The sequence below is a fragment of the Melanostigma gelatinosum genome, assembly GCF_949748355.1.
Source record: "Melanostigma gelatinosum genome assembly, chromosome: 14".
NCBI classification, from domain to species: Eukaryota; Metazoa; Chordata; class Actinopteri; order Perciformes; family Zoarcidae; genus Melanostigma; species Melanostigma gelatinosum.
In genome coordinates, this window is record NC_136647.1 from 19,743,044 (window position 1) to 19,770,209 (window position 27,166).

The window sequence follows — 27,166 nt, forward strand, 5'->3', positions numbered from 1 at the left end:
TCCCCAAACGGTCGCAGATGTGCAAATGAAAGCGGCTCGTGTTACTTTTACCTGCAGTCAGTCAATCAGTGACCGGCGGGTCAGTCGGCCGGCCGGCGGCTCCCGTTCGTGCCTCGTCTCTCTTTGTGTCAGGGCGACGGTCTTGGTGGTGACCCCTTTATGCTGATCGAGTTCTCCACTCAGCATCAGGTGTCTGCGCTGTCGGATCAATAAAGCTATCGCATTACATAAAACGCTGAGAAGCAGAGCTCTGTTTACTCTGTTAACGTCTCACGGTTTAGTTTGAACACGTGGCGCTATAAAGCAATCTAGAAGCAGCGCGCATATGTCGGACTGGCCTGAGAATGTGCCAAGTGGCCTCATGGGAGCATCTGTCGGTGCCCGAAGTGCTCCGTTTCCATCTGGCCTGCCATTTTGTACTTTAGCAGTCTTAGAGGTGGAGAAGTGAGAAGATGGCCGCTCTATTCATCTTTTAGAACCAGGTCTATTGTAACGGCATCGATTCCCCTTCACAGAGAGTGTTCCACCACCATGTGTCCAAGAAAAAGCCAACATCTAAACTATGAACACAAATATACTGAATATTAAGAACGGATGGTTTCCAATACTGAATATTAAGAACGGATGGTTTCCAACAAAGAAAAGAGCAGTTGACTTTAAATATAAGTGCGGAAAAACACTCAACTTTGTTTGTTCAGGAAGTATTATTGCTTTCTACTAAACCTGCTAAGTGACGTGATTAGAGCTGATTGGAACCATTGCTGGAGTGCTGGTCAGCATTGAAGCCAGCAAAGCAAAAGGCGTCGGATCAAAAAGAACTGTTGCTGTAAAACTTGGCAAGAACACAACAATGGAGACTAGTTGAAGCAGCCATGACAACAGCACGGGTGTCCGCTGGCAGTGTCTGGTGTAGCAGTGGAAGAAAGTTGCCCTTCCTCTCGCTGCTCATCCCATTACCCTTGTCAAGGTTACGCGGGTCACAAGTTTCCACATCACAGTTCCTCCCCCCAAAAATAGGAGGAGGGCAATGGAGGGAGTTGAAACGGAAAGAGCCGAGACAATATGGCTGGTTGGTCTTTATTTTAACAATTATGTTACGTAAAGGAGAAGAGATGAAGATGTAACACTTGAGCTGATTTGTTACAAGCCTCGTTGAATCAGAAATGTCTCTAAATTTCCACTGAATCGATAGCAGAGGCTCCAGACAGTATTTTTACTTCTAAAGTATGAAGAATTCAGCAGCTTGGTCAGCTGGTGCTGTGCGTCTGGCTACACTGATCCTCATTACTAGCTGGCCTGACCTGGAACAGGATGTGTATGTCGGGGCTTATGGAGGTCTGGGCAGGAGGAGGAGGAGGAGGAGGAGGAGGAGGAGGAGGAGGAGGAGGAGGAGGAGGAGGAGGAGGAGGAGGAGGAGGAGGAGGAGGAGGAGGAGGAGGAGGAGGAGGAGGAGGAGGAGGAGGAGGAGGAGGAGGAGGAGGAGGAGGAGGAGGAGGAGGAGGAGGAGGAGGAGGAGGAGGAGGAGGAGGAGGAGGAGGAGGAGGAGGAGGAGAGCCGTCGGCTTTTCCTGCTCCCAGCTGTCTCGCCTCAGGAGCAGCCAGCCTCTGTGTGATTATGCATGATTGACAGGCACCCTTTCAGCAGCATGCCAATAGGAAGTGACCTTAAACAAGTGTTGCCATTTTTGACTGAGTGAGTCTTTCATTTGACCCCCCCCCCCCCAACCAACCCACCACCTGCCTCGCTCTCTATAGAGAAAGGGTGAGAAGGGCACGGAGCACGGTGGCTTCTGGGTCAAGACCAGGGTCGTTGAAGTCTGAGGAAAGGGTAATTGCCACCCCTGTGTGTGGGCTCATGTCCTGAAGTGAGAGGGAGCTAGAAGCTGGATTACATTCCAGGTGGAATACAACACTGAAGTCCTCCTCCGTGTGTCTGCTCGCAGCTCTTTGTCCTCTAAACCAGTGCCAGGACCCCCCAGTGGGCGAACAGCAACCTGACTCACACTGGATTAATTCACTTTAACACACACTGTGATTGGTCTGTTAACTCTGGCCTCACCCATGGCCAGATGGCTGCTTTTGGAGAGAAACATTTACATGTTCGGGTACTTAACTGATGTCTTTAATAATGTACAGCGAGGAAACATTGTCATTGTACTAATATAATATGTGGGTAACATCCTTATTTCACCATTGGTGTGTCATAAGCTCAAAAACATTGACAGTGACTGATATTTCATTTCATATGACATAATTAGATCTGTTGCTGCTGTAGGTAGTTTAGTTTTGTGGTTCCCCAAACTAAGGGTCAGGCCCCTCTGGTGGGTCCCCAAATACATCTGAGGGGTGTTGAGAAGATTATTTGAATGGAAGGAAAGAAGAACTATTTTTATATGAAACCATGTGAAACGTTTGGTGGATTAATGGGTTTAGTTGAGCTGCTAACAACTCAGATATCTGAAACGGGACAAGGTGCCACCACTACACACGGCTTATTTTGTAACAGCGCACAGGCCAGAAAGGTTTAACCTTTAGCCCTGCATTGTACTTTATAAGACTATAACCAAGTGCTGCTACTGCCTAAACATGACCATAGAACATGCAATACAGCAGATACTGTATTGCAATTAAACAAGTGAAATACTTTCAGTGAATTTCACTGAAATGTTCAATGTCACCATTTTTCCGACTTGACAGATACGACAATTATCAACGTATTTGCTTGTCTATAAAGGAAAGGGTTGTTTTTCTGTAATCTTAATGTGATAAGTAACTAATAACTATACCAGTCAAATCCATGTAGAATGACAAAAAGCAATATTTCCCTTATAACCGTGTACAGTACCTTTAAAATGTACTTCCTTCCCACTGGTCACTAACTGGTAGTTACAGATCCGCCCTAAAGAGAACCACATGGTCACGCATACGAAGCTGGAGCTGGCTTTAGGGAGGATTTGTTGCAGAGCTTACATTTGGCAGTGGGTGAGACTTTCTGTGGCCTACTTCTGTTGTTTGTCTTGAGTGTGTGTGTGTGTGTGTGTGTACAGTATACTGATGAAAAGCTTGTTCTGCTATAGACATGCAGTACATTGACGTGTTCAGTAGTTGATCGGGGCTTATACTGTACACACGGCACAATATTTATCTGCAAGTTGTATTTATTTTGGATCGAATTTCAAACCATGTGTTCCACAAAATAACACACAAGACTCCTGCTATTACATTCAAACCTTCAAACAAACTGGCTTTCTTAACGTTGGCAGATTGATATGCCTTACCAGCTTAGTTGATGACATCATTCTCCGCCGCTGAACTACAGCTGCTCAGTGTCGCTTTCTGTTCTTGCACTCAGTATCCTAACTTTACGAAGACTCAACTGAATCATTTACAATTCATTCAATTTACATTGGAATGCAAAAACAAATGTGTTTCAGTTGCCTGGTCCGGGCTACTTGCCCCTCTACGGAAGGAAGCGAGATGGCCCACTCCTCAGCTGCTTCCACCATCAGCTGAAGAAAAAGGATTTTATTCTTTTGTTGCTAGATTGAACAGCCAGACGTGCGGCAATCCTTGTTGTTGAGCCCTTTGTTATTCATTGTTACAGCTTTATTTCATACTGTAGCCCAAGCATAAGGATGCTGGAGAGATTGTAAAGCCCCTTGAGGAACATTTTGTGATGTATAAAACATTGTCTAATTTACTCACAATTGGCTAAATCCCAGGTCCTGTATTTTTAAGGCCTGTTCAAGGCTCCAGACTAACTTTTCCAAAGTTGGTCACACCAGCACATCATTTGGGTGTGCCCTAATTAGGATACAGCATGGTGCTAATCAGTCATTTAAAAAAAACTATAAATGCATTTACTCAAGTACTGCATTTTGTACGCTACTTTCTAATATTATGTTTTACTTCACGACAATTATGTGTATTGAGTAAATGAAATTCAACAAATTGTTATGCAGTAAATGAAACCACCCAGCAGTATGAAAGAATGAATACAATAAGCTCTATTGCACCCAGTTACAACATTAAAATGCAGCTTACGATTTACGCCATCAATGACAATAACCTAATATTTACATGTATAATAATGTTGCAAATACAACGCACCAGCCTCCTCCTCCTGCGTATGAAAGCGTTTTGTCTCATCCTGGAGCCCTGCTGTTGGATGAGACAGTCCAAACTCTCTGTGTTCCCACATGTTGTTGATTGACTGGCTGTATTTACTGAGCCTGTGTGCCAGGCCTGGTTTGTTGGACAGTGGAGGGCGACTGTAATGACTGTAATGACCATAATGACTGTGAAACCCAGAGAGTGGGGTGTGGGTTCTCATTGCCGTCTCTGGAGATGCCACAGTGTGTTATATGAGAGACACATGGTGTGGAAACCTCTCTTGGGTGGTATCGCCTGTTTCAAACATAAACTCAGGGAGAAGGTTGAAACCACGGCCGTACGTTCCTGTGGATCGTTGTGCTCGGGGAAGTGCTTGAAGAACCCAATCCTGCTGCTGGGAGACGATTGCTTCCTGGTTTGTAGCTTGGGTCTAACTGTGTTCGCTGCTTCGGAGGGTTCCTCTTGTGTAACTGCTGCAATGGCAAAAGCTGTTTTCTTTCTGTCCTTTTCCGTTTGATCTGCATGAAAGTTTTATCCCTCTGCCCATCCATCCAGGCTAGACTTTAATACGAGTTTATTGGAGCCATTTTAGCCAAGCCAGTTTAATTTATTTATGCTTAAAGAGCTGCAGCGGTAAGAGGCTTACGGAACTGTTAACCCCGGCAATGCTTGTCGCAAAGCGGGCCCTGTCAGTTTTTTTTCTTCTTTCAATCCAGAAAGGCTTGCCTACATTCCAGACACATTGAAATTCTAGGAGAGAGCTCCACAGCTTGCCGAAGGGATTACTGGTAAATCCCTGCAAACTCCAGATGTTTTCCCAGGCAGCGCGCAGTGAGGAAACATCGCCCATCCCCTGTAAACATCTGTCACACAAAAGCCTCCGCCACAGCGGAGACAACAGAAGCTTAGAGGGAGTAAAGTAGCTTGACTAGTCACATTTTCACTCTGTTAGATGTGTTTGTTCATGAAGAGCTAAGTGGTTTTGCGGGGCGTCCTGTGTGCTTGTTTATGCTGAGCCTCGAAGTGGACGAGTGGACGGTACAACTGAAATACTTCCACAGATGAGGAGGCAGGATTGTCATTTTGCCCATCTTATATTCCAAGTATCTCTGAGCCCAGAGATGTGATTGGTGGATTCAAAGGAGAGATCGTCAGACAGAAAATAATGAATTTAGTTTTTATTTATTTTTATAATGCATCATTAAAGAAATTATGCGAAATAAAATAATCGTAGCTGCCCTCTATGATACGTTTGTTTGTAGCCTTGCTAGTACCCGTGAGGTCTGAAGTCTTCACGGGTGCAGTTGCTGCTGGGTTCAGGCCCCAGGCCGGATCTCATATCCCCCTGCCATGTTTGTTAATTTGCTGGATGTAAACACAGTGAGTGGGCTGTAACAAGGCAGTGCCTGCCTCTGTGTCTCTGTCTCCAGCCTCCTCAGTGGAAGACAGAACGGAGAGAGGGGGCGGCTGACCAGAGTCTGGATCACTGAACAATTGCAGGCCAGAGAGAGAGAGCGAGTGGTAGAGGGAGCGAGCCCTCAGTGGAGCCACTAGGGACGGGCCTGACAGATGGATGGAGCGTATGACTGGATGCCTAGCCAACTGGAAAGACAACTTTCACCCACACAGGCTGTATGCATTTTGCCTGTCTCCTTTTATCTCCATCTCTTGTACACAAGCTAAAAGAAAGAAAACAGGACGTGTGTGTCCATAACCCTGCCACTATATATACAGTATACTGTATGTGTATGTAGACTAGTGGTGCCGCACGGTTCGGCTCACATGTGAACATCAATTACACAGTTTAACGTCAACCATCACAGTGTGAAATATAGTTTATCCTCCAATATTCAGTATAATATGCGATCAGGACATCATTAATGTTTTTCTAGTCGCTGATCTCTGGTAACGTTACATTGTAAACATCCAAACGTGTTTAAATTGACAGAATGAGAGCCAGTAAAGTGGCTAATGGACAAGGAACGACTGTTACGTTCACTTACATGATGATGCGTTCAGGCTCTGTTCAGTCAACATGAGTATTGGGCGAAGGTAAATTATAAGGTTGTCATGATGTGTTCACATGTAATCTTGTAAAATGTAGTGTTGGTGAGAAACTTGAATGAATCCAGATGTTTGAAGGAGATGTTTTCACAGCAACATAAAACCTCTAATAATACATCATTACAACCACTAATGACAAGATTGGTTTTAATCAATGAAAATACAATCTTTTATTTCCTTATTTGAATTATTTTATGAAAAAAACAATATAAATGACTATAAGAAAAGGATAACATTTAGACATTTAGATGGTTTGAACGGACTACAGAGCGTTGAGATGATTTTTGGGACGGTGGCAAAACATAATAGATTTATGTATTGGACATTGTGACTATCGCTCCATCGTATAGTTTAAAGGTTGAGTCTGCACTTCCCAGACAATATTCAATTTGCCTACCTTGTATTATTAAAAAGCATTTGTTGTTACCACTAGTGAAGTCAGGTGTGGTCAAATCAACCAGAACACAAGTTTATAGAGAGAGCTCCTCACTAAGAGGGAACATTGATACTGCTCTCGATCTTCTTTTTTAATTTGCCATCGCAGACGTATTTCTTTCTGTATGGATTAAACAAAGTAAACCGTGTTAAATAGGGACATTGAATGGTGCTGGTAAGTGGGTTTTGTTTCCCCCTGCGTTCAGTCTTTGTGCTAAGCTAAGCTAACCAGCTGCTGGCTGTAGCATTATGTTTGATGACCAGGTATGAGAGTGGTGTTGAGCTCCTCTTCTCTTCCTCCGCAAGAGAGCAAAAAAAAAATGGTGAAAGTATTGCTTTCAGGTTCCTAAAACCATTTTGTTGATTATGCGTGACATGAAAATCTTTGGAAACTTCTGCTACGCTTGAAAGCAGAGACGTGTCCTCACTCGCGGCGGCACTGAGTAAAGGTGTGTGTGTGCCTCATTTTCTCCCCAGAAGGAGCCCTCCCAGAGCTCATTAGCCCCAGTTAAATTCCCAGTGGAATGCCGGATCCTGCCTGCCGTCTGCTGCCCGCTCCTGAGCAGCTCTGGTTTCAGCCTGCTGGTTGACCGGGCACGGGGATGGTTCCCATAGCTGGGCTGCCTGAGCCGCATGGGCAGACCCTGGTGCCCTGGCTGAAAGAGCCCTCTGTTATCCAGTGTGCACGCTCACATGCAGTGGAGGGTCACTTCACACAGAGACACACACACACAGAGGCAGCCTGGCAATGTGAGCTATGGGAATGTCACAGATTTGTGGAAGGGTGGATCACATGCTTACAGACTGCTGGAGAGCAAAGCCCAACAATTGCTTTTTGTCTGAATGTAAAGTTGTGTAACTGTCTGGCAATACCAGTCTACGCTGGCGTGGTCCGGAGGAACAATCCTATGCCTTCTCCTGCAGCCTCCCTCTGAGTGAGGCTTGGCTTAAACTCTTTCTAACTCGGCCAGCTCTGCGGAACAGATCTGCATACACACAAGTGGACGCTCTTGCATTCAAATGCAAAACGTCTAGATCATTATTTTCCATCAGGACGTCGGGGAAAAGTCTGTGTATTATACACCGTCAGTGTGACCAACTAGCTTTCTCTGCGTTCAGCGTAATCCACCGTGGTCCATACCCCAAGTTGGCTTTTTCCCTAAAAGTTTTACCCAGTTAGGGGGAGGGGGGGGACGAAGTGTGAGGCAGAGCAGGCCAGGGGAGAGTGCGTATCAAAGAGAAGCAGCCATCTGTCAGCACAGGCAGCAAACAGCTGGTGGAGGAGATGCAAGATGTCTGAACAAAGACTGACAAGATGGAAGATGGCAGGAAACAGATTTCCCTCCCTTTCAGCCCTCCTGCAGGAGAAGACTTTGACCATGCTGTGATGTCTCGCAGTGTCCAGATGCTGGCTTTCCTCTCCTCCTCACTCCTCTCATCTCATCTCCTCTAATCTTCTTGTCCTCCCCCTCCTCTCGTCTCCTCCTCACTCCTCTCATCTCCTCACCTTTAAACTTCTTACTCTCCTCTCCTCCTCACTCCCCTAATTTCTTCACTAAACTTCTTGCCTTCCTGTCCCTCTCCTCTCGCCTTCTTTCTCCTCCTCCAGCAGAGTGACTGTCACCTCACTGCTCTTCCTCTGCTACTTTTCCCTGGCGTGTTACTGTAGAGATTCTTCAGTCTGCTCCCTCGCTGCTTAATTTGTTAATTTGCATTTCTGTAGCGCGCAACAGGAACAGACAATCTCTCATGTCGGCACACACACAATTAAACTAGCTCTACTGGAATTATCATGTAATAATTAATACATTTTATGCTTTAATTATACTAATTATAATTGCCTTTACTCAGTGTAGAAGGTTTTTTTTGGAAAATAGGGTTTTTGTGGGACCTAAATATTACATTCTGTGAATTATTTAGCTGTAGTAATTGACCTACTGCAGCTTAAGTGGATACACATCTCTGCGCTCATTTGCTCCGATAAACGAAGCAGTGTGAGTTGTGTTAAGTACATTTTTAGGAAATGAGCACGGGCCATGTGTTAATTAGTGTTGCAGCGTAAGCCGCCTTACACCAGGTCTTCTCTCTCTACTTAGCACAGTCTATTCCACTTTGTGCCGTCCATTTCTAAATAGGGCAGGGGTGCACACAAGCTGCAATCATTCTGCCCATTTTCTGCCAGCTTAGAGCTGTTGAAAAGTCTGTAATGGAGGGAAAGCAAGGGGGGGGGGGGGTCTACTCTCTCTATCCACACTGTAACGTGTGACATCGGCCACTGTAATACTGTAATGGCCCTAATTGTCTAATCACTCTAATATGTGGCTGCTGCTCTTGGACATGACCTGAGCGCAAAGTGAGCTAATAAACAGTGATTACTGTCACTTGAGATCAGCACATAGAAAAGGGGGGGGGGGGGGTCTTTCTTTTCCCTCGTCTCGCCTGTTTTTGTGCTTGACAGACAGGGGAAGCATGGTGGTGGTGAAAGGTCAGCTTGTGGTTGCACACAAGTGATGGAATGACAGAGAGAGAGGGTGCTGTCATCTCCACATCTCGTCCCTTCGGTCGGTTAGATTGACAAGCTGTCAGCCCGGCCAGCTCGTCCTCTGTGGAACAAAGAATAGACGAGGCAGAGCTTTCAACATCCCCAACCATCTGCCTCTCTGTCTCTCCGCCGCCTCCTGGTTCTCTTCTGTACATGCGGTTGGAAATCGAGTTTGACATATAGGCCGGGGCTGTTGAACAACGGCGTTCCAGTAAGTGCAGATGCCAGTACTTTATCGTCACTGCGACTTGAGGTGCATCCGTCCATGCCATGAGGCTGGATGCTAGGAGTCACTAGTGAAGGAGATACGGTGAGATGAAGTCAGAGTTGGGGCTGTTACATATGTTTACAGGAGGGAGACAATGATTAGAATCCGGCCCTGGAATCATTTTGACCCGCAGAAAAACCGAAAACACTATAATTTGTTCTTAAAGGAAAGAGTTGAACTTGTGTCAGCCAGTTTGATGATCTTGCAAAACGAGTGGGCACATCCATGAAACATTTTCACCCTCCATCCACCATCCTGAAAGAGCATGATTAGTCACAAAATAACTGCTACATTTTGGTTTATTCTGTATTTTAATGGTCATAATTTATGCACAAACATATGATAGTTGTTGGATCTGTTGATGCTAAACTTGATTACCTTCACTCTAATCTACCTGAAAGATTGTGAGAACAGATACACACCTGCTGCTTTCTGCTATTCTTCCCCACGAATGGACACAACTACCACCAACACAATCCTCAGTAGATCCCTGGAGCGGATTCACATGGTGGCTTTCTTTCCCAAGTTGCCTGGAATTTAATCATCTTGGTTTTAAAATCGGTCCATCAAGTGAAGATGGAAATATGACACCTTTTAGGTCAAAACCTAATGACATGTGACATTGCATTTGGATGGTGTAATGGAAGTTTTAACTGGAGAAACGCAGACTGGAGTTTTTGTCTCAGTTGCAAACGCATCACATCCCATGTGCAACACGTCCTCATACCTAAACGACAGAATTGGTTATTTGTCAATGACCCACAAATCCGACCACACGCGCGCATTGTGAAACTTTTGGTTTCCATATGGAGACCATGAACTCATGTTTACGATGTTTCCTGAGGTAATAAATCAAGTGAGAAGTCATTTTCTCATAGACTTCTATACAGTCTGACTTCTTTTTAAACCAGAGGAGTCGCCCCCTGCTGGTCAGGAGAGAGAATGCAGGTTTAACACACTTCCGTATAGACGTCACTTCTCTGAACAGGGGTTTGATCCGCCCCGACCTCCTGCCTCATGCGGACTTTGTCACTCTTTAGACTACGTCACCTACTTTCCTCCTTTGCTCGCTCTTCATAGTCACTGCGGCCTGTAGAGGTCGCTGCCTAACAGCATACATAAATATGGGGAGGAAGTCGGTCTGCCCATGTGAGAAGATGCTGGTTTTGATTTCCCATTATAGTTTGCAATCCCGTCAGCCTTACAGTGCCGATGCAGGACTCGTTCCCTAAAAAGTGCGCTTTGCGAGATAAACGTGTTTGTGTCTGCGTCTCCGGAGTTGATGTTTTATGCACCATCTCCAGGCTATGAAGCCCTCATTTCACAGCCTCCCAGAGACCAGTTAACCCCTCATTTCCTCCCTGGAGCATTCAGTAAGGTGTGTGTGTGTGTGTGTGTCCTCGCCGTATCTTCTGTGGAGAAGACCTTTTCTACAGTAGTCAGGCGCTCTGATAGCCTCCATTCATTATTCAGCTCCGCTCCAGCTGCACCACACCCCCAAGCAGCACAGAAATAAAACAAGGTTAAGAATTGGCATGAAATGTGTCTCAGCGGATCAAGCGGTGGGGGAGACTGGATGGAGGTTTAGGAGATGGGGGAGGGATGGGCCTTTATCTGTGCGCCATCTTTTATTAATTGCCCTTGTGCTTAGACTGCGAGTTTCTCCGTGATCATTAATGCATGCGCGGAATAACGTATTTACATGGTCTCATGCATTATGCATGGTCAGGGAGGGGGCTACAGTGTTGTGGAGGACCCTCTGCCCATAGGTCCTGTGTTTTTTTTACTGTGTGTGTGCTTGTCTGTGTGTGAGCTGATTTGCATTCAGCCATGCTGTAGAATCCACTCTCTACCAGGCGCCTCTGCTGCAACAGACAGCATTCCCTGTGCCTTCACACCGGCCGCTGAGGGTTCTGACTGTCTGACGGAGGCTGACATGCCTCAGCGTCTACGAGAAGCTGTAACCAGATATGTGTACTGTAGGAGCACGGGAAACATTTAGGTTCCCGCTTTATTAAAGTTCTCGCTCATAATGCTGCCGTCGTCACATGTGTTCATTCCTGTGAAGATGTGGAGTCACTGGTAAGTCACAACCCTCAGCTGTGTGCAAAAAGAGAGGCTGAAAGACGTCAGTGACAGGATGGGGACACTATGATGGTGGAAAGAGTAAAGCCTCTCTGTCTGTCCAGCTTAAAACAAGTCATTTTTTTAGTTGTCTTGCTAGTAGGGGAGCTGATAGATCAAGTCAAAGCACAGCTCCCGGTTGGCCCATTCACCTCGGTGATTGATTGATCACTGACTCAGACCTGTACTGCTTGTATTTCCACAAACTGCAGCTCACGAAGTCAACTCTCTGCCCCGAAGCTGCCCTCTCATCTGTTTTGTTTATGTATTTCCTCGTTCCTCCACTCCTGCCTCCATTGTCATAAGTCCAAACTCAGCAGATAGTCCTGATATCGATCACCGGCTGGCCCCGGCCGCTCTCGTTTAACCCTCATTATTTTCTGTGCTGATTGCCGGGTGTTGTAATTTGCGCGTTGTAATTGTATCAGATAACTGCTGGTGTGGTTGGTCATTGTACTGCCCGCTGCCTTGCATCAGAACCAACGCTGCTGGGTAATTAGAATTGATTTAGTTACAATTTAATTAATCACACTGTTAAATCTGTTGTACTTACTGCAGACTCACACTGGTAGCTTTCTGTGTGTGTGTGTGTGTGTGTGTGTGTGTGTTGTCAGTGTTATTCGTGGGCAGAAAAGCTTGATACAAAATGAACAGAGCCATAAGCAAAGCCATTAAATTCATTTGGATACACTTTTATCACACTAATCCTGAAAGATAAGTAACATAACTCAACCCCATCAGTGACAGAGCAGCAGCAAACAATATGATTTCAGGTGTTTGATACGTCTGTGTTCTGCAAATGTTGTGGGAAGATGGTGTTTGCTTTAAGGAACACTTTCAGTGTTTTTCATGATGAAAGATCACTGTACCGATGAAACGGAGACAGGAATTTAAGCATCCTCCCTCGGCGATGGTGAAGCGCAGTACATTCTTTAGCTGTAAATAAAACATGCTGCTTTTGTGTCTCTGTGAGCTGCTTCATTTGTTTCTGTTTTGTGTGACGTGATTGTCCGGGTTCCTCCTTGAATAGCCGCTCAGGCGTGCACACTGCAGCGCCGGCGCTGTTGTTGTTGTTCTCTTCAGGTTTATTCATCCTGAAGAGCGCTGGAGTGTGTTGCTGTGTGTGCGCATCCCTTCGCCCTCCTTCGCGGCTTCGCAGAAAACAAAGGCGCCCCCGCTCTCTTGCAGTCATTAGGATGCACAGGCGCTCCCGGTGTGACGGGGGCCTCTCCTCGAGGGGATTGGGCTCGCAAAGCGCCGCCGCTCGCCTGTTTTTAATAACAATCATCTAAAATTGCTGCAATTAGCCCGCAGCTACAAGGAGATGGAGAGTAGAAAGACGTGGAGGAAGGGCTACGAGCTCAGACTCGGTGAACCTTTCCAATGTCAGCTCCTCTTTCACATGGAAAATTCAAGAGGGCCTTTGTGTTCATCAATTATTAGCTTTGAAAGTTAAAAAGATCCATTGTGTATTTTTAATCAGAGTTATATGGGGAATCTTTAAACTGACTCCCAGTCCTGCCCGGGGCTACAAGCACAGTTACCTCTGCCAAGTCTGTTCTAAGAGGAGAGGTTGAAGCGAGCGCTGGATCCCTTTATGCAGGTGTTCTTCAGGAAAGTAGAACAACAGGCAGACAACACAGAACGACAGTGTTTCTCTGGGATATGATGTAATGAGCTTAAAACTCTGTTTTCTCCAGGTCTACCATCAGGATGTGGAGTATTTAACATTTAGTTTGGAGTGTGTGTGCTCAGTGATGTCTTTGCCAGAAGCGAAGCTGGCCGCACCATGTGGCCAAGGTTAATTCACTGTATCAGCCAAAGTCAGCTCGCCAATGTAGAAATGCATGTTTAAAAAGCTGTTTGATATATTCCTCAATGTTTTTAACATTTGCTTTAAAATCCATAAAAAGGACTGGACCTCTGTTCTATATTTCGTTGTGTTGTGTTCCTGCACGATCCCAAATGTTCCAACAATGTTCAAACCCAGAGGAATCTGCACCACTATTATTCAAGGTAGTGGTGCGTTTCGTTTGGTCGCTTCGGGGTGGTGTTTCCTGTTCCTTCCAGGAAAGAACAGGAAACACCAGATGATGGTGCGCAAGAGATGGAAGTAACACACCTGCCATATTTTTCCCCTTTATTAAGATGAAATGTAGGATGATCGGATAGATAGATCACACGGGCCCATCTGGAGCAACAAAAGGCTTCATTCAACTTGTTTTAACGTATGCAGCTGTACACCTGCAAACAGACTTTGATGTGTAAAATATTTGGAGTTCCCCTTTAACAAGACATGTAGTATTTATTTAGACTTTTAGCTGCGACCAGCAGCTATATATCTCACTCGCTTGGTTGGTTGGTCGGTCGGTCCACAAACAATTCCCAACCCTATGGCGGCCACAGTTTTTGCCCAAGGAGGCTGACATGTGGCATGGAGGTCAAGTGTGTGGGTGTGGAGATGTGCGAGGGGCCCAACACAAAAGGCACATCATCTCTAAACGGATTCACGTACATGACCAGACTCATGAAGCGTTCGTCGGAGACTCTTGTGGGAGGCGTCACTGCACTCAGCAGTCCCTCTATCATTGGTGCGGGTCTGCCCCTGTAGTGTACATCTCCCTGGTTTGGAAAGATTTAAAGTTGCAAATCTGCCGTCCAATGTTGGAACACACAGTGACGAACAAGCGTAACCCGTTAGCCTCAGGCTGCGGGTGAATGAGTTAAATGGCCCCCTCCTACGGCGAGGTTACACTTACATACCAGAGGAGACAGAGCAGTCAAATCAAAGTGGTGATTCAGAGAGAAGAGGAGAAAGGGCGACCAAAAGAGAGGATAATGATGTTTGTTTTGAGCATTCTCTGTTTAGTTTGACGCCTCCTAGATTGAATGGTAGAGGTCAAAGTGTACTACACATGCTGTTCTTTAAAGCAACGTTGTCTCATCACAGACCATATCCACCCTTATTCTCTAAAACTATGTTCCAGTCATCTCTGCCGTCCTCCTTCCACTCCTCCTCCTTGTGATGTGTTGTCATGTAGCACCACCCACAGGTCATCATGAGGGCGACAGGCTGGTGTGCTGCAGCTCTCTGTCGGGGAAGCAAAGACACGAGGCAGTGGCTCTGGCTGCCTGTTGAAAATCAACCCTGAAAGCTGAAAATAAAGCAGAAAGAGCTCTGTCACCAACAGAGATGGAAGTGCCCGCGTCACTGTTCCGCCTTGTGGGACGGGGAAAGAAAGTGCAGAGCACACCAGCGAGCCCAGCGCTCTCTCAGATTCACTCTTTGTTCAGGCTGAATTATTAACCCCCGTGTTTAAAAGACGGCTCGGGGGAATTTTGACATTCGCTCTTCGGAGCCCGCACTTGAGTCTTTCTGGCCTACAAAAGCTCGGTGTCCTTTCATGAAGTGTAGTGTATGCAGACGATTTTAAATGAAGGGTTATCAGGAGGGGAACAAAAAAAAAGTTTTGATAAAAAGGGTTGTTGGAAGTGTGCTTTTAAATGCAGTGGATGATTGTTCCAGCATGTTCTTTGGCTCACAGTGTGCTCTCCTGGGAGAATGCAGTGAAGTAGACGCGTTTCTCACCCAAACCCCCCAACGCTTCCCGCTACTTTTAAGATTGTACCCAGCTTTGCACGTTGTCTCTGCCACACTTCTCTCCTTTGTCTTTCGGACAGAAAATAAGCCTGGTATAGTTCTCATTTGCATTCACAACACAAGTACCCTTTCCACTGTTTGAAACTGTGATGCTGTCTGAGCCTTATCACTTTGTTACGGTGCAGCTGTTGTTTGTAGACACAAGCTGAGGTGGTGTTTTTGTTCTGTTGAAATTGTAGTTTCTCACTAAAAGTTGTTTTGGAAATGAGACGTCTGCAGGTGTTTTAAAACCGTCGGGAACCATTTTGTATGCGTCACGGCCTTGACCACGTTTTGGGTGGGGGATTCACTCGTGTTCCAACTCTTCAAGATTTCCCAAGTTTTCTGTTTCAGGTCATGGGTTGTGTGTTTTGTCTTTGATTGAAGCTTTTCTGAGAAGGCGTGGATTATCTTTGGAGGTTACATCGTGTTGTCTTTGGGGGCGGTTGAGCCTGCAGTAAAGCAGAGCAGGTCATAAGTCAGCCTGGAAAACATTCGTTGATTCCACACTCGTATCAGGGAAACATTGCATCCCTTTCCAAACGGCAAGTAACTTTGCTCTGAAGTCATATTTAATCTTATCAGCCGGCATGATGGACAAGGTGGTGACCTGTTGTTTTTTTGATTGCTTTTATGGCAGGATAATTGATGGTGGCTGAGGAATATGTGTGCTGCAGCCAACGCCAGCAAATCTGCACTGATGAGTCTATGATCCCTGGTTCCTGGGTTGTTTATGCATGTATGCAGTTCAAAGACGTTTGACACAAAAGCTGTCGCAGTGGAAAGCCACAGAAATTGCAGAGTATAATTCCCACATTACTTACCTTCAGCATTTCTTTGATCAGACCTCAGTGGATTCTCGCGCTGCCTGTATAAAGTCTTCGTCTCATACTGGCCTATTTGAGATGATTACGCCAGTTTTGTTCCAGAAAGTGCCTGAAGTTTCAAGTGCTGAACCTCCGGCTGAGAACCCAATTTTCCCCAGCCAACTCAGAGAGCCACAGGCAGACTTCCACTCCTGCAGCGCCTGCCTTTTAAAATGTGTTTTATTCATTTTTTGTGTGTGTGCCACACTGAGGGTTACAGAAATAATTTTCAATGTTTCCTCAGGGGAGGGGAAATAAAACTATACCCCCCTTTTTTTTTTTTTTTAGGGGTGAGCACAAAAAGGAGACAAACGGCTCAGTATCAGCCGTGATTTCCTGAATAGCCCAGTGGGAGCGCGGGAAGTCGGGGTGCATGCAGCAGATCGGCGGTGCCCTGAAACAGCAGCCATGCTGTGAGGGAGATGGCTTTTCTCTGCGACAGTCCGACTGTGAGCCACGGGTCTGCAAATGAAACGGGGGAGGGATGCAGCCTTTACAGATCCAAGGCCCCTGTTGCCTTGCTGGGCATGTCTGCTGCTGTGGTGAGGCAGAGTGTGTGTGTGTGTGGGGGGGGGGGGGGCAATGGATAAACAGACAAAGAGCTGCAGATAATTCTGTTGAAAATACACTGGTGCTATTTCCTGCTGTTTGTGGATTCATCAGGCCCCACGCTGTGCCACTAGTGAGTTCTAAATATATGCAGCTCATCTGATGTAGATGTGTAAACTCTGTGTAGCATTATGGATGTCTGTGCAGACAGATTGTTTGCTCTGGGTTCTCTGTAGTGCTGGTGGGTGGGATCTGCCAGCATCATCATGCATTGTTTTCCACATGAGCTTTATTGAGTTCCCAATTACAATGCTGGTCCTCTTGTCTCGGGCTCACCGCTGCTGCTGAACTGACCTTGCTTATTTTGCGGAGCGCTGTTGTGTATTCAGGTCCAGCAGGCCTGTTCGGCAGGCAGACAGTGAGGCGGACTGACTCCTTCTCCCAGGCCCTACTCCTGATCCTGCAAGACCCTGATTAACAGGCATCAGGCTTGCACGCTTAATACCTGGGAGGGGAGGGCGGGCTTAGCTTTTAGCTCTCATCGCAGCCGACATCGTATCAGGCACCGCTGTAGCCTTATTAGCCCGGTCTGGATTGGCTTTTCCTCAGTCTGTCACGAACACTCAAGGAGAAGTGTTGCTCTGAAATGGAAGGGAATGGGTAGGAATGAGCTGCGCGCTGCACATTGACGGCCGTCTGCTGCCGGTGTTTTCCCAGAGCTCGGCTGGCTGTCTGAACAACAGGGGAAGGGGCACAGAGGAGGCACTTGCAGTAGGTGGAGCTCTTGCGTTGGATTTTGATGTTGGAGCTTGACTCACCTGCTCGTGAAGGACACGACAGCTGCCTGTGTGTGTGTGTGGGTGTGTGTGTGTATGTGTGCGCACATCCCTTTTAAATGGCATTTATGCAAAATGCAAAGATAGCATATAACAAGAGATTTACAAGCCCTCTGTATACACGCACAAGTCATATAAACACATAAAACACATTTTCAGTGTGAAGCTAATTGACTGCTCTTGATGGGCTGTGCAACACTGCCAACTGTTCGTGTTTACATTCGACCAATTATAAATTGTAATGAGACCCTTATGTTTTCAGCTGGTAAGAGTTTGTGTGTGAGTGTACGGGAGTATATTTACTGCCTGCAACCACAGGCTACCTTTCCCTCACCGCGTCCTGACACCTCCGTGCGCTGGAAGAAACGTGAACGTCTGCCCCACAATGCCACGCTGCTCTGTCTGTTTTCCCTCCCGCTCTCCCTCCTCCTCCTCCTCCTCCTCCTCCTCCTCCTCCTCCTCCTCCTCCTCCTCCTCCTCCTCCTCCTCCTCTCTCTGTCTCTTCCCCTTGCTCCATCTCCTCCCCGCAATCTACCGCAGGCCATCCATCTCTCCGGCCTGTCAGCGTTCTTTTTCATTTGGCGTGTTGCTACAGGGGGCTCGACGTTGGCAGATTACAACTCGGCAGCCAGTCATTTTCGATTTATCAGAGCCCCCCCCACCCCTCCCTCAGCCGGCCACACTCACTACCCTCGCCAGCATCAATCTAGACACACACCAATTCCTCACCGCCCCAACACCCACCTGCCTCCCCTGTTCTCTCCCACCTTCCATATCTTCCTCTTTCGATCAGTGCAGAAAATTTGGCTCGCAAACCCCGAGACAAAAAAAAGGAAAAAATATTGTGGCTGTGGAAGTGTTTAAGTTAGAGAGGCAGCTCGAGCTGTATTATTACTTAGGCCTCTGTCACTGGTGATGACCCGGGAGAGTGGAGAATATCGATCACATGTCACTCAAGGCATTCAGCAGATTGCATTGACAAAGCTTGTCGGGGCCTTTAATAGCAAGGTTAGCAGCCTTGGCTGGGACCCAGGAGGAAACTCTAACTGTGCCCTTTTTCATGGTGGCTTTTAACCATTCCCTGGGTTCACAGAGTGGATTGATAACAGTGAGGAAGTAATTTTACTCTCATAATTGCCTTCTTGTGGTTGAAATTTGTGGCCCTCAGCGTGCTGTAAAAGTGCCTTTCCAAGAACAGGAAAGAGAGGCCCGGCATTGTCTGGCTGCTTTTTGTGACAGAAAATAGCTTCACGCGAACAAAGATGTGGAACACTTAACAAAACACGGCGGAGGAAAGGAGAAAAAAAATCAAAAGAGGTGTACAAGTGTGATTTATGAGTTGAAGGAAGTCCATTACTCGCTAGAGGAAGCCCAGACCAAAACACAAACAGAGTGAGGGCATGGCTTTCAAAGAGGGTCGTGGAGTAATTCCTTTGCCCTGCCAAGATTGCTGATAGCTGCTGAAAACACCACTTGTCAGAGGAGTAAAAACCGACAAGATTACGATCGCTCTGTAATTCTCAACATAAATAAGAGCACTAAACCACCTGAATCGTCTCTCTTTACGCCAAGCAATGTGGACCTTGGCTGCAATGGAACCGGTCCCCTCTGTGTTGTAATGCACCTCACACACATGTGGGGAAGCTATTTCTACAAGCAGCGTAGTCACTGTTGGACGCTGTCGGGTCCGGAGTGGCAGCGAGCTCTTCTCGGTGCTGCGTCGGCTCCCTTTATTTCCACAGTAAAGCTGTTGGATGACATTGGATGAAGAAATCATTGTGTATTTTCCACGGCTGTACTTATGACAAGTTTAGAGACAATAAGAAGTTCCATCTTGTGTCTAAACCATCCTTCATTGATGAGATACTGCTGCTGCACTGAGGCTTTTCAAGGAGCTCCAACTTTCCAAAGTTATTCCAACTTTTCAAGTTCCGTTTCTGAAACAGCCTTTCAGCTGAAAATGTATGTAGATGGTTGTCTTATAATTGTGGAACGTCCTTGATCATTTGCCTAGAGTGTATATTTTCTGATGCAGTCGCTTCTGTTCGCTCCATGCTGCTCCAACCGTTTCACATCCGCCATCTGACTTCAGATTTAGTCATTTACTTCAGTAAAGGTAGTTTTATTCTCTGTTTTCTGTGCGTCTTCTCCCTCCATGGATCAATCAGCAAAGGTTGTTGATGTCGCTAGTTTTCTTTGTACCTCAGACAATGTTTTTTATTCTCTTTGCCAGCAATGATAATGTTACGGTTACGCCATCCACATACACGTGTCCCCTTTACAGATGTCTTTTCTGGCCAGCTTGGTTGTCTTGGTTGGAAGAGGGGGAGGCAATTCCCCACTAGTGACCCATCAGCAGTGAGGTTGATGTTCATGCCACAACTGTGTAACAATGACCGTGTCTACAAAGGGAGAGCAATCACCATGCTTTGAATAGGGCGGTGGTCTGCAAAGCCACATTTCTAACTGTGAATTTGAAACATTAATGTGATGTACAAACATTAGCAATCGCGTGTTGAGGATTCCACCCCATATGTCACTCCAAACCTACCTTTCTATTCATATTTCTGCAGCGTTCAGCTCCTAATTAATTAGTTGGCGGACCTAATTGCGAAACAGCAGCAACATTGTTGCAAAAATTGTGAAACTGCAGTGTACTGTAGATGAACTCGGCTAAGGCGACATGCTGCAGGAGGAGGTATGCCGTTATGCGTCCTGAGGTTTCCACACACTGACGATTACGCATCCTAGACCTTTGTAACTGGCTCATAGTTGTTGTGCCAGATTTTGTAAGTGTTGTTTAAGATCAGGTGTCACAGAATATTTTTCTTTATCTTAGTGTTCGGATCGTTCGCATGTTCCCGACTCACAATAACAACATTTCACAGCCCATCGCGGAGAGGGCTGTGTGAGATCCGCAGCCTGTCACCAGCCCATGATGGGCAGCTGCATGTTTATGGCCAGTCAGATGAAAGGGAGTCGAGTACACCATCAATATGGTTCCACTAAAATGTTAATGGACAATGTTCTAGTCCTCATCGTGGCGATATGTAGCATCTTGCATGAAACACGTACAGTATGTCGCTGTAGTTCATGTGAGCTACTTCCTGTCTCTGAAGTCCTGATTATTTCAATCGCAATCATGTTGCTTGGCTGTATTTCTGTTGCCCTTGGCTTTTTGCTGTGTCCCATTACCGGTCTGTTACAGCAGCCAGAGCAGATGTTTGCTAGCATACTCGTCAGGAAGCAGGCAAACTCAGGCTGCTGTTAATACGATGGGAGAGTAGCGCTGTCGTGTTTTATGACTTCATAATGACAGCATTTCAGGAAGGTGGCTAAATGAGGACGTTTACAACCGGGATTAGTGATAACGGCACCAGGCCCCGGGGGGACACCCTGGGTCAGCCAAAGAGGAAACGTATATCCTGCCATCAGATTTTACGAGCCCGTCTAATCCCTTGAATAGCGGTGCAGATGGAGCCAAATGCATGCAAGGTGATATGCTATCATTCTTGTTTGTTTGCACCAGTGTGTAAGCGCAGCGCATGGTAGGTTGTTAGACCTGCACTGTACTGTTGTCTCCCCCATCTGGCAGTGTGAGTACACTAACAGTGTTGTAGAGTGCTTATGACACCACACAAGGAGTATTCTCTTCAAGTCTTCCTGTGCATAAGGGCACACTTTGAACGGGCTTTGCAGTAGTATTTTATAAAATACCAACCTGACTAACATCTTAATTTGTCTTCTGAATGCAGAGTTTGTATTTTATGTGGAGCGTCCATTCCCGCCATAGCTTCCGCCATACTCCGTCGCCATTGTGTCTCCACCCATCCTGCCCCATTTAGCTCCGACTGGATGACACAAAACATATCACTACCGATGCGTCAGACGGCTCTCAACATGGCGATGGCTGAGCCGACAGCTAGCAGGTGCTGAAAGCGCTAACGGTGCAAAGAACGGCATCAGTGCTAACAGAGCTGACGGTGTTTACCTTGGGGGGAACTGAATGGTGGGTGCTACCCTTCGGGCAATGGCTCTGTGGGTCGGGGCGGCGTTATCAGCTGTAGACCCAGTATGAGTGCAGAGCAGTGCAGAGCGATGGCTGTTACCTAGTCAGTGAGGCACACGTGCAGCCGGCCCTGCTACAAAAACAGCACAGTTCAGCTTGGGTTACTCCGCTATATCTTCACATAGGAAATAGTTGTTTGCTGCTATAGTAATGGTCTGAATATAGAGAGCCTTTCACTCGCTCATTAAATACTCTAATCGGATGAGTATTCACTGCAGATATGCTGAGAGATGATCACAGAGGGCTTGTAGTTATGTTCATTGATATTCACAGGTAAGGTGATTGATGAGTGATGTGTTTTCCAAAATGAACAGAAATGATTTTTTAATGTAACCTTTTAATGTTAACGTCCATACATTAGTCACAGTGCAGCCTGTGTCTGCTATGCTGCACTTATTCATGTATGTATTAATATGTATGTTTATGGAGCGGCCTTTTTCTCGAAAGGATTTGAGGGGAATGTCCTTTCATTAATCCCAATTATCGTATATGTTTTCGAGCTGAATTTACTGTATTGCTTTTAAGCAAGTAGTTCTCAGGCTCAGGGTTTAGCATAATGACACAGCGTTGAACTATTCAGGTTGTCTCCCTCTGAAAGGCTCCGGTTATGCATTTTCCCTTTTTCTGCAGCCACGTGTGTCCTACAGAGCACTCTATGGATATTTCTGTAACATTAAAAAGCCCTCTTTCCCTAAACTAGAAACGTTTGTCTATCATATTACCACCACATATGAGCCACACACAAGGCTTGACCCAGTGTTAAGTGTCTGCGCTAAATTTCATTGCCTCCACCTACTGGAAAGCCTGCCAATATACTGGCAGTGAATTCCTGGAGGAAAATAAATGGCAATAAAAAATAGAAATGATAGCCCCTGCAAGCCGATAGGAGAGGGCTCTTCCTCTGCTGTCTTTTTTTCCATATCTCTCTTTATTGAGGCTGCCCAGCTCCAGGAGCTGTGATTTGGCACACTGGCTGTGGCTTTAGTTGGATGGTCCCTCAAAGCCAATATTGAAGTAACGCCTCGGCAACACAGATTGAAGAGCTGGGGAATCATGTAATTAATTGCACGCAAATTTCTTTGATGAGTAGTTCTGTGGTGATGAGCGCTCAACCAGGCAGCTTAGAGGGGTCTTTTTGCACCCTCCTCTTTTTTTTCCGTTTCCCAATGCATTGTGGGAAGAATTCTGGTAATAGTATTTTCTCGGTCGGCTTTTTGCCCGCTGTACATGGGGACTGTTAGAGCTCAGGAAATTGGATGTGCGTAAAGTGGGCAGGAAGGTTATTTTACTGCCACGCGGGGCTACTATAACAAGATGTTCAGATATGATCTGAGAGAGTAGAGGTCTCCCGCTGCTCATTCCATCCCCCCTCCAAACCCCCACCACACACTTTTTCCACCTGCTCAGTTCATTATTAAATCTGGGAATTGTCCCCATAACTCAATCCACCAGACTACAGCATTATATGACCATTTGTGAGGAGGGAGAAGGGTGATTGCGACGCAGGGCAGAGGATGGATGTTAAAAGCATATTGATTTGTCTGTAATGTCGTCATAGATCAGAGATTTATGGCAATATATATATGCAGCCACGAGCTGTATAGCCCCCAGCCTGCGGTGCAGGAAATGGAGTCCTTAGGATGACTGATGAGATCAAGACAGTGCTCTCAGCCACGTTTACCCCCCTCCTCCCCCCAGTGAGCCTCCATTTCCCACTCCTCCTCCTCTCGGGATGCTCTCACCCTGCGGCTGCTGTGACTGGCCCTTAGTGGCTCCATGTCTTCGCTTTGGCTGCACATTCCAGCACAGAGGCTAGGAAAGCCTCCTGCGTGGCCTGAGATTGGTCAGAGTGGGAGCGTTCGGCCTCACTCATCTCTCCCCGGCTAAAGAAATGATGTCTGACAAGGTCGCCAGAGATCACTGCCGCTCAATGATGCGCAGCTTCTCCATGGTAACATACCTAGGTGCTAATAAAGGCTGCTGCCCTCGCTGACTGCAAGTGACATCTTATCCACAGGCAAACAGCAGGCTTTGGGATACACATGCCAAGTATTTTTAATATGTCATTTTAGTCACAGTGATGAAAGAACACACAACGACCATGCTTCAACTACAGAGATATAAAGGGTTATTTTCACACCGTGTGACTCCTTTGCCACACACAGAGCTAACGGGAAACAAATCTGGGGCAACTGAGGCCAAGCGTTGATGCTCAGTGACAGGCTGTGAGCGAGGGTGGCAGAGGGGGTTATGGGTGACGAGAGGGGCAGGCGCGGCTCCTGTCCGCGGCGGTTAAAGCAGCTGGGCCTCAGAGCCGGGCTGGTGGGCTCGCTCACACAGCCGCTGTCAGAGAGGCGACGTAGGGCCAGCGTCGCCCCCTCACAGGCCCGGACCAACCCTCAGCTCTCCTCTTTTACATAAGAGCCTCGTCACATAAAGCCGGCGGTGGTTAAACAGGCCCAGCGCTTTCCAACTGCTGCTGTCGGCCTGCACTGCGAGGCTGATGTGATGTAGGGGCTGCTGTGGACATGATTAGCGACGTCTGATGTTTAGCAATGGCGTCTCCTAAGGCGCCTGTATAAAGTCTACAGAAATTCTTCAAGTTGTTCCTTTTAACTGCCGAGTCGTGAAGCTCCCTGGCACTTTAACAGCCGTGGTATATAGACCTCTGAAGGTAGCATAAAGGAGATATTCAAAGTGTAGTCAGTGGAAACCAAGGGGATTTGACAGTGCCGCAGGAAATAGACAATTTATTATCAGCAACACAGCCTAGGTAGTGGATTATCTATAAAACTTTCATTGTCCTCCCTTAGTGGCAAGCAGCCATAAAACTTCCCAAATGAGGGACTTGTTAATTTACTTGTTAAAGCAAATGAAAAATTTATAAGCGCTTTTAGGTAAATGAGATCCTCTTTCATTGCTGCCCTAGTGGGATTCTCTCTGCCAGATCCTGAGAGGACAGGTTAGCTGTTCTGAAAGCCGCAGAAGAACAATAAAAGCCGTTAAATTGTTCCAGGTTTTATTACCGCCGAGCTCCGCAGCTGCTGTTGTGCGTAACTAAGGGAAACCAGGAGCTGATGGCTATCCCACTGAGGCCAGTACAGAAAACTGAGCCCAGTTCTCTCCCCGTCTTATTTTTTTCCTTTTGAGGGATGGGGGGGTTGGGGGTGGAGCTGCTGGGGCAGGCTGGTTGTGTATGGCTCCGTTTAAAGAGGCCTTTGTGGTTAGAAATGTTAGCAGGCCTACTTTTGCGCTTGATTGCATCGAGTCTGTAGTGCAGCCCTTGAGAATAGGTCAATACACTTGTAAAATTCCACGATGGCAACGGTGAGCACTTTTCAGTTAGTGGGAAAATAATTGACTCCGCATGTTCAAGACAATGTTGCAATAGCTGTTCCAGAGCAGTTCTCAGAGTTAGATGAAATGTTTCACCATTTCCCTGCACTCTGATCTGTGGATGTGCTGTAGTGTGTGCTGTGTAGCCTGAACGCTAACAGCAATACTGAAATGAAAAGATTTCAGATTGATTCAGTCTTTTTTAATGACACTTTTTTGTATTATAACGACAGGCATCTCGTGCGCTGGTAGACATCAAGTATTTGTGACATTTCATTCGCCAGCTCCAGTAATGCTGCTGTGAGGTTATCTGTAAAGAAGCATGTGTTTCTTTCAGCAGACATGTTGAAAAGCCTCGCCACTCTTCCTCTTGTATCAGAGGACTCACTGCACTTCAGCACAGAGTGTTTAGGTCCCATGAGAAGAACCTTTGACGCGTTGGTCAAGGCCAGTCAACAAATTGCAATCTTCTGGCACATTATTGGAAATCCATAGTAGACCTTTGAAGAGGAAGTCATGGACAGTAATCAGTAATATATTACCTTTTGAGAGTAACTAGTTATAGGTAATACATTACCTTTTGAGAGTAACTAGTTATAGGTAATACATTACCTTTTGAGAGTAACTAGTTATAGGTAATACATTACCTTTTGAGAGTAACTAGTTATAGGTAATACATTACCTTTTGAGAGTAACTAGTAATAGGTAATACATTACCTTTTGAGAGTAACTAGTTATAGGTAATACATTACCTTTTGAGAGTAACTAGTAATAGGTAATACATAACCTTTTGAGAGTAACTAGTTATAGGTAATACATTACCTTTTGAGAGTAACTAATAATAGGTAATACATTACCTTTTGAGAGTAACTAGTTATAGGTAATACATTACCTTTTGAGAGTAACTAATAATAGGTAATACATTACCTTTTGAGAGTAACTAGTTATAGGTAATACATTACCTTTTGAGAGTAACTAATAATAGGTAATACATTACCTTTTGAGAGTAACTAGTTATAGGTAATACATTACCTTTTGAGAGTAACTAATAATAGGTAATACATTACCTTTTGAGAGTAACTAGTTATAGGTAATACATTACCTTTTGAGAGTAACTAGTAATAGGTAATACATTACCTTTTGAGAGTAACTAGTTATAGGTAATACATTACCTTTTGAGAGTAACTAGTTATAGGCAATACATTACCTTTTGAGAGTAACTAGTAATAGGTAATACATTACCTTTTGAGAGTAACTAGTTATAGGCAATACATTACCTTTTGAGAGTAACTAGTAATAGGTAATACATTACCTTTTGAGAGTAACTAGTAATAGGTAATACATTACCTTTTGAGAGTAACTAGTTATAGGTAATAAATTACCTTTTGAGAGTTACTAGTTATAGGTAATACATTACCTTTTGAGAGTAACTAGTAATAGGTAATACATTACCTTTTGAGAGTAACTAGTTATAGGTAATACATTACCTTTTGAGAGTAACTAGTAATAGGTAATGCATTACCTTTTGAGAGTAACTAGTTATAGGTAATACATTACCTTTTGAGAGTAACTAGTAATAGGTAATACATTACCTTTTGAGAGTTACTAGTTATAGGTAATACATTACCTTTTGAGAGTTACTAGTTATAGGTAATACATTACCTTTTGAGAGTAACTAGTAATAGGTAATACATTACCTTTTGAGAGTAACTAGTAATAGGTAATACATTACCTTTTGAGAGTAACTAGTTATAGGTAATACATTACCTTTTGAGAGTAACTAGTAATAGGTAATACATTACCTTTTGAGAGTAACTAGTAATAGGTAATACATTACCTTTTGAGAGTAACTAGTAATAGGTAATACATTACCTTTTGAGAGTAACTAGTTATAGGTAATACATTACCTTTTGAGAGTAACTAGTAATAGGTAATAAATGACCTTTTGAGAGTTACTAGTTATAGGTAATACATTACCTTTTGAGAGTAACTAGTAATAGGTAATACATTGCCTTTTGAGAGTAACTAGTAATAGGTAATACATTACCTTTTGAGAGTAACTAGTAATAGGTAATACATTACCTTTTGAGAGTAACTAGTAATAGGTAATACATTACCTTTTGAGAGTAACTAGTTATAGGTAATACATTACCTTTTGAGAGTACCTAGTAATAGGTAATACATTACCTTTTGAGAGTTACTAGTTATAGGTAATACATTACCTTTTGAGAGTAACTAGTAATAGGTAATACATTGCCTTTTGAGAGTAACTAGTAATAGGTAATACATTACCTTTTGAGAGTAACTAGTTATAGGTAATACATT

At 45.3% G+C, this 27,166-nt stretch overlaps 1 protein-coding gene across 4 annotated transcripts in view; it reads left to right on the forward strand.

Moving 5' to 3' along the window:
- auts2a (activator of transcription and developmental regulator AUTS2 a) overlaps positions 1-27,166 on the forward strand; it is a gene marked incomplete at its 5' end in the record, with an annotated part of 301,972 nt that overhangs the window by 93,560 nt on the left and 181,246 nt on the right. The gene's annotated exons all lie outside the window — the stretch shown is intronic.